Here is an 8,435-nt window from a genome sequence, read left to right on the forward strand (position 1 = left end):
ATATTGCTAGCCAGATCATAATCTTTACAAACACAGTTAATGCTCTGACAAAGAAAATATTTTTAATGACTCCAATTATATGTTACTTAGATCTAGAGAAATAAAAAAATGATAGATATGATAGATGATCACTTTTTAAAAAATGTTACAGTTAAAATTCCTTAAATCTTACATGTAATTAATGATCACCATCATAAACACAGAGGCAAAGAGAAACATCTCTAGGGGCTGCTAAATTATTTTCATGGCATCATGCTTCCAAGCCTTTTCCAGCGCCCATCTGAAACAGGGAGACTTGATGTAAAAACTACCGCCACACAGTCTTTTCCTAAACTGCTTCCCTTTGTCCCTACTCACTCAACATCCTCTCCATTGTCCCTCAGAAAAGTGTCAAGTCCTATAGCAAGTTCTCTCTCTGTCTCTTACTGATATTAAGTCCTACAGCAAGTTCTATCTCTGTCTCTTATTGATATGCACAGAACTACAAAAGGATACGTGATATTCAATAATATTCCCTAAATTCTACCACATTAGAGTTCACTTCTCTGTAGATTCACAGTTTAAACATATATTTATCAAAATGAGAAAAGGTGAAAATTGCAAAGTTACAAAGATATAATTGAAAACCATTGAGTCAAACAAATGCATTCACTGAATCTATTATATCACATCAAAAAGTTTTTTAAAGGGTTTTTCACTATCTAGGAATTGTTTTTCCAAACTGATCATAAATTTCTTAAGACTGCTTAATGTAAGCAATTAAGCCTATGACAAACCCATGTTATAAATGTAAGATCAATTCTTCCTTTAAAATGATTAAAGATGATAACTGGCCATATGATATTTCTTACTCAGCTATTAAAAATTTTCAACTTATATTTAGAATCCCATTCATTCATGAAAAGAGACACTGTAACTTATACAAATCTGAAATAGTCCTTCTTGCCAGAAAGCAATTCTACTTAATAAATCTGAAGTATCAATTGACTTTTTCTATCAGAGGTAGCAACTGCATCATTTCAAATAAAGTTTATTTACTCAAATTTGACTTTTAAATATTTTATTAAATTGTACTTTGAGAGAGTGCTCTGCATAAAACAACTTCTTACTAATTACACTGAATTACTGCTATAGTACAAGAATAAATAACTTTGACCATAATTCTGTTATACAATTTGTTCTTCATAATAAGCCAGACTTTCTCTGTAATTATGTACACTACCAGTAATAATTTATACCAGAAGAAAAAGTTATAATTTCAAGAGTGCATCAGTATGGTTTTATCCATGTGTTTTCTTAGGTGAACCCTAGAGATTAAATATAAGGTTACTCAAATTCTTAAACTTTATTAATCTTTGCAATATAGTACAGAATACAGTGGCAATCCAGTTGCCACAAGAGTTCATCACTTTATCATATTGTTTGATAGGAAGAAGTCTTTGTAAATTAGTCTAAGCAATGAATATTAGAACATGAGGCCAATTTCAAGATACAGGTATAGCACTTCAGTGAAAACAGAAAATTGGCATTCATTCTCCTACACAATATGTGAGCCAATTAACTATGTTCTTATTTTGAAAAATAAAAACCATGCATGGTTAGCATCACTAGAGTGGCTGAAAACATTTCCTAAGCATAAACCAAACACAAACAAATAACAAACAGCAAATAACAGCCTGAAAGCAGCAAGGCTTACTCAGGAAGAATAATGTTCGGGTATTCTCTTTAAAAATAAAGATCTGACTCAATTTAGTATCTCTGCAGTTTGGAAGCAGAGTGATTCCTATGTTCAAAGTTTATGCCATTTTTCTTCCTCCAATTTGAATATATTTAGGCTCCCGTAGGAACAAACATAAGCTTCCTCATCTATAAATGCATTAAAGCAAACACTGTTAAATCCACCAATCTCTAGTACACTTAGAGACCAGGGCTCACAGCAGCCATGCAATTGGCTTCTATAACTGTTTTGAATTCATTATTATATTCAAATAAATTACTTTTTTTTATCCTGTGAGGTTTTAGAAGATAACGTGCAATATTGCAGCTCGAATTACAAACAAATCAGTCTGCTAAGTAAAATTTACATCAAAAAGTCATCATTTCCATTCCACAGTGGGAGAAAAAGAAGATTTTGAAAGACAAGACATTTTATATTAAAATTAACAATATATCCTTAAATATGCACTTGTTCAACAAAAGTATCTATAGTGATAATTCTGACTATTTTATCAACCGTAGCTGGTTTTCTCCAGTTTTCTCCAGTAACACCTGGCCATGTGGTCCCTCATCCACTTATAAAATAATCATTCAGAGGCTTAATATTAATTACCAATTGCATGGCCTATGGCAGGGTTCTTGCTATCTAGCTCTTATTTCTTAAATTAACCCATTTCTATTAATCTATAAGTTGCCACCTGGCTGTGGCTTACCGGTATTTTCATATCTTGCTTCTCCCACCAGTGGTTCACAGCATCTCCTTTCTCCTCTTTTGGTTATGATAAAAGATGTTAGACATGAAACCTTAGACTCACAAATATAGGATAAATAGAATATTTTCTTTGAATTTGCCCAATATAAATAGACTAGATATTATAACTGTAGTTCTTGCTTGATAACCGTTTTGTTATATGTAATTTTACTAGGTTAAAGTTAAAACCTTCCTTTTTGATTAGACAGAAAAGGGGAAGTGTTGTCGGATGTCTTGCAGTAGGCTGTGAATATGTGTTGCTCTGATTGGTTCATAAATAAAGCTGCATTGGCCTATGGCAGGGCAGGATGGAGCCAGGTGGGAAAATCCAAGAGAGACAGTGGGAGAAGAAAGGAGAGGAAGGAGATGCTGCCAGGCAACAGCAGAAGAAAAGACGTGAAAGTACTGGTAAGCCATGGCCACATGGCAACTTATAGATTAATAGAAATGGGTTAATTTAAAAAATAAGAGCTAACTAACAAGAAGCTTGACCATAGACCATCCAGTTCATAATTGATATAAACCTCTGTGTGTTTACTTGGGTCTGAGAGGCTGCAGGGCTGGTTGGGACACAGGAAAACTTCCAACTATAATCAACACTACTTTATTCCATATATGCTCGCTTTTGACACATCCATTATTCATCATAATGTGAAATCTAATAATAAAGACTATTATTAAGCATTTTACAGAAATGAGATTTTTTTTTCTTTGAGTCATTTATCATTCTTATTCTGTTTGCTCTGTTACACTGACCTATTCACCTTAAGGAATGAATACTACATGAATACTACATAGTACAGTGAACTTAAAAACAGGTATATCTTCACTGTTGATGTGATACCTATTAGCTGAAACTAAAAATTAAATATTTCACAAGTATCATGTACCACCAACTAACAAGTTCACGAGTTACAGATATTCATATAGACAACAAATAAACTAATACAGACAAATCAGCAAAGCTGAGTTCAGGGCTATAATCCTAACACAGAACTAATTATGTCCATACTAAACATTTAACAAATACTAACAGAGTCAATCCATCAGTGGCTCCAAAATCTCTCATAGAACCATTACAGAAATTGTTATGGCTATCAACAGTTAGTTTCCACATTACAAATATATTTTAGTCTCTCAAGTGCTGCTTCCAAGAAAGGAGGACTCACATGGTGGCTTGCACTGGAATCCCAGAACTCAAAAGACTGAGTGAGCTGGTGGATTGCCTCTAGTTCCAGTCTCTGCCAGCCTTGACGACATAAACACTGAGTTACAAGCCACTCTGGGCTACAGGGTTAGATACTGCCTCAAAAGCACCAAGCATAAATATGCAAATTAATAAATAAACAATTGAACAAACACAATTTTGCAAATATCCTCGTTAGCATTTCACAAAGAAAAACACGAGCTAGGCTTAAAAAAATACCTGGCTTTGAATATAAAGATAACTAAAAACAGTGAGTTTGCTGGTTATTCTTTTGTCTTTAACATAACGAAATCTCACTCAACATCTTCAAAAATGAAAATCTGAGAACAAGGGGCCTGAGACATTCTATACTCCGAGGCCTGATATGCAGCTCTTACACCAGGTTCCCCCATAAGTGCGGCTCTCACTCCTCTTCCAAGAAGGTTCTTTTTTCAGCAGACTATTACAAAGATCCACAGTTGGTAAAAATGCTGGGGATAAATGGCATGAGGGATCCAGTCCCAAGTGAAACATCTACTGCATAACTCATACACCGAAGGCTCAGGGGAAACTGTGTTAGAAAAGGCAGAACGATTGTAAGAACCAGAGTACCAGGACAACTACTGCTGGATAGTGAACTTCAAACATGACAGACAAGCTGCACTCAGGAAATCTCAGCAATGTGGTCACCTAAAAAGATCTACACAACAGCAACACTAGCTGATATGCCAACGGATGTGTACATTTCACATAAATGAAGAGTTACAGTCAATCAGTGGAGGGATGAAGGAACAGATAAAGGACCACATCCCTCGTGGGTTACCCTATCCCAAGTGGCATCCTAAACACATCCACATACCAATAACACTACATGGAATTAGTAAGGCTTTTTTCTGGTGTGCGTGTGCGTGCATGCGTGCATGCGTGTGTGTGTGTGTGTGTGTGTGTGTGTGTGTGTGATTTATATATATATGCAGCAACAATAATTGAAAGATGAGTTTGAGACAATGTGGGAAGAGGTACAGCAGTCATTAAAGAGGAGTGGAAATGATGTAAATACAGCACTTTGGGATGAAATCTCAAAAAATTTAAAATTTTAAAAATGAAAAATTTATGATCATAGCTATGAATGAAATGTAAAAAATTTTAAATGTACAGACATATTATGTGTGTATAACAGATAGAAACATCCCAATTTTATTCCTATAAACTCAGTCGACTGAGTGAAAAAGCTCATGACCTTTAAGTCTGAACACTCTTAACATCATTTCATCTCTTTAACGAGCTTGGAATTGTGTAAAGGAAAGTTTCTTTACTTTGCAAGCGGAAAAACTGAAGTCACAGTCAAGAAAGACACTTTGCACATGGTGATTCATAAAGTCAATCTCAGAGAGAAGAGTGATATTTACAACCTCAAACTCCCACATCCAGAAGAAATACCAACCACATTTCTGTTTTGTACATTCAGCTCCCAGGCCCACAACAGTAGACCCAGCTCACTGAGTAACAAAATGAGGGACAGACAAAACAGAAGTGATGTGAATATAGAAAGAGTCAGAACTGTAGATAAGACATCGAGTCCCTGGCTAGCCTCGAATCAAGTGTGTGAAATACTGAGATCACCCTGACTTGTACTTCTTCAGGTGAAAGGAGGAGATCTGTTCCCTGGGGTCACTGCTGAAACACAAGAAAGAAATACTAGATGAGCTTTCCATTCTAATTCTATGACCCCAAATCCAGGCTGTTGGAGAATAACTGAATTATTCAATTTAGGTGGAAAACCATCTGCTCAGCACCCGTCTTCAGTTCTTACTGGCCAGGAAAACCAGGAAGAAAGGTCCAGGTCAAAGGATTGAACTTGCAGCTAACAGCGTGCATCTTGAGGAGACATGGTAACAGTGTGAACACATGCAAAGCATCATCAGCGCAGAAGGTACCATTGCTATTCCAGAGAAAGGATGATAAAGGTCACACTTCCCTCCTCCAGGCCTTCTTACACTCCTTGTGATACTCAACTGCATTCTAGGCTTAGCTAGTTGTTTCCCGCCCCCCCCCCCCCGGCCCAAGACTCTAAGTCATTTACAATTTTCATTTCATAAGAACCTCCTTATTTAAGCCGCAGTACCACTACCAACCCTTTCCAATTATTCCCTGCAACTTCCCCAGTCTCTTTCAGGCCAGGCTACTGAGCTCGGTCTGATTTTGGCTGCCAGCCAGATTCCTCTCTTCTTTCCTTGTCAGTCGTAAAAACTTGGAAAATGCTCCTGGACAGCTCAAGGAGAGCGTTTAATTATGCAGTGGAACAGTACCTTAGCCTGACCGTTGTTTCCAGAAAAGCTTGCAGTCACCAGCGTCTGAACTCTCCCAATCGGTGGGTTTTCTAGCAAGGCTATTTGTTAATAAGAAGGAAGGAGGGAAAGGCTGGCAGAGCAAGCAGGCCATTTGCAAATCTGAAAAATTTCCAATTCCTTTCAGGGTTTCCCACCTCTCACCATTCACTGTCTTCCAATCTGCTCTTTTACGACCTGATCACCCATATGGACTACATAAAACCATCGGTATCCTGGCCTCTGCAAACCTAGAATTAATAGGGTAGCTAGAACTGGCCTAGTCTAGGAAGTTTTCATTCTTAAATGATGGTGCAGCACAAAATAAATTTATTACATTCTCCTAATTGATATGAGCTGTCAAACTTACAGGCTGAAATAATGTAGGCAAATGTCTAATTGCAAATGAAGAAAAGGTCTGCCGAGAAAAACTAAGGCGGGAAGGGGGTGGGGGTACCTTTTCAGCCCACACTTGGGAGTTTCCCCAACACCAGTTAGATCTTCCTCACTCTACCTTGGCACGCTATTTCTAGCTGCAGCGTCCAGCTTCCTGTTCAAGTCCCATTCAACATTGTAAACACATTCCAAGAAAACTAGACGGCCCAGAGTTCCCTCCACACACAGGGAAGTCAGCCCAGCAGCCCGAGGATAGAGAACCAGCTGTGCCGTCTTCGGAGCGAGGTCGAGAGCAAGGCCACCACCGGGAGGTGGACCCGAGCGAGCGAGCAAGCTTGGCAATTCGGGTCCCACTAACGCAATGCCGGCAGAAGCAGCGATCTAACCCGCCCAGCCAAAGGGCAGCCGCGTGGACACCGCCCCAGACTGGAGCTTTATAGTTATCTGCCGCCCGGTCACGAGCTTCTCGCCTCCCCGCCCCCTGCCCACATTTTCCCAGCGACCCAACAAAAGAGAGACCAGGCTGAACGAAGTTGGCTCTCGGTCGCCTCGCTGACCCAGCGATGCCTCCGCTTGCTGGGCAGCGCCGGCTCAACGCACCCCCAGTGGATGGTCCAGCGTCCGTTCCCCAGCCCCCCCAACACACAAACCCCCCACGCTCGTTCCCGGCCCCTGCGCGCCCGTGCCAGACTGAGGCGAAGTTCCCCCGAGGGGCCGGCGGGGGCTGCAGCGGGAAGGCGCTGCACCGCGGGGAGCCTGGGCGCCCCCACCTCCCTCCGGTACAGCCCCCGCCTGCAGCAACAGGTCCCAGCCTCCTTCCCCGCCCGCCGACTCCCTGCAATTTCAGGGTCCGGATCTGTGCAACCTGCGGGCAGCCGCAGCCCCGCGCCCCCCTCACCCGCCCCGCAGACCGCGCCCGCTTCCTGGGGTCCGTTCCCGGTTCCGTGCCACCTGGTCGGAGCTGGCCGGACCCGGACGCCCTCGAAGGCTTCCTACCGTGGCTCCGCAGAGGGATGCGGCCGCTTGGCTGGGGCAGACGCGGGATCTCGGGGGACCCTGGCCCGCGAACGCGCGTCCGTGGCGGACAAGGAAACTTTGTGGACGTCTACACGGCGCTGGGCCCGGGACTCTCGGGCTCCGGCCCCCTCCCTCCTCCTCCTAATCTGCCGAAGCCTGAACTGGCGCTGGCGACGGCCCGGGCTGGGTCGGGACTTCCAGTCGCTGGGGCTGGGATCGCGGGGCTCCCCCTCTCGGCCAGAAGGAAACTCCTAGTGCGCACTTCGTCCGGTCTCCTAGGGACGCTGGTGGGGTTTTCTGCAGTAGCGCAGAACAGTCTGTCTGGCTTTTAAAGGCAGACCTGGAGGAGCTGGGAGGTGAGGAGAGAAAGAAACCGCTCCCCAGGAGGGGCTGTCCCTTACCCGGTTCTTATTCCGAACGGAGCGAAAACGCGGGCCCCGCCCCACTCCCACAGCGCCGAGTTTCCTTTTGAACCTCCTTCCAAAGATGCTGTTTCTTACGAATTTAAAACACCTCTGCGGTCTAACAAGAGGGAAAGTGCCACAGGAAGGGCATAAATAAAGAGTGAGGCGTGCCCTCTCCTAGACTCAGTCATGAAACACTGTCGCTACTGCGCTGAATAGACTTTTTTCTTTTATAATTTTTTCTCTTTTAAACTCAGCCAGAATCTTTGCACATTATCCCTTCCAACTCTCCCCCCACCTTTACCCCCCCCCCCAAAAAAAAGAAGGAACAAGAAAATTCCCTCAACCGCCACATTCTGTTTATTTGCAGCCTTCCTAAGCTTACCTAAGAATTCAAAACTTCTGTGTGGGGTTGGAAGGATAACACAGCAAACCGTTCTTAATGAGTCTGGTACTCTTGAGTGGGAAAAGAATAAAAACGTGCTCTCATAGGAATATGACTTGGGAGAATGAGAGGACCACTACGAAAGTTTCTGGAGATAATCCTTACAATTTAGCTACCTCGGTGTTAGTTTGGATGCGAAAATAGAGGGGAAAGAGATAAAGTTGGCATGCATATAATATCGGTGTGCTTTATA

At 42.1% G+C, this 8,435-nt stretch overlaps 1 protein-coding gene across 17 annotated transcripts in view; it reads right to left on the minus strand.

Annotated features, from left to right (window-relative positions):
* The window catches only part of Gulp1 (GULP PTB domain containing engulfment adaptor 1), a 253,266-nt gene extending 245,450 nt beyond the window's left edge, over nucleotides 1-7,816 (minus strand). For 7 of the 17 annotated variants that reach the window (XM_076550468.1, XM_076550466.1, XM_042260429.2 and 4 more), the window contains exon 1: nucleotides 7,373-7,788. The gene's annotated coding sequence lies outside the window, so the exon portion shown is untranslated. The other 10 variants (XM_076550465.1, XM_042260432.2, XM_015993710.3 and 7 more) reach the window with 8 other exon arrangements.
* Nucleotides 7,817-8,435: the final 619 nt, after the last annotated feature.

Source organism: Peromyscus maniculatus, chromosome 13 (assembly GCF_049852395.1).
Source record: "Peromyscus maniculatus bairdii isolate BWxNUB_F1_BW_parent chromosome 13, HU_Pman_BW_mat_3.1, whole genome shotgun sequence".
Classification (NCBI taxonomy): domain Eukaryota; kingdom Metazoa; phylum Chordata; class Mammalia; order Rodentia; family Cricetidae; genus Peromyscus; species Peromyscus maniculatus.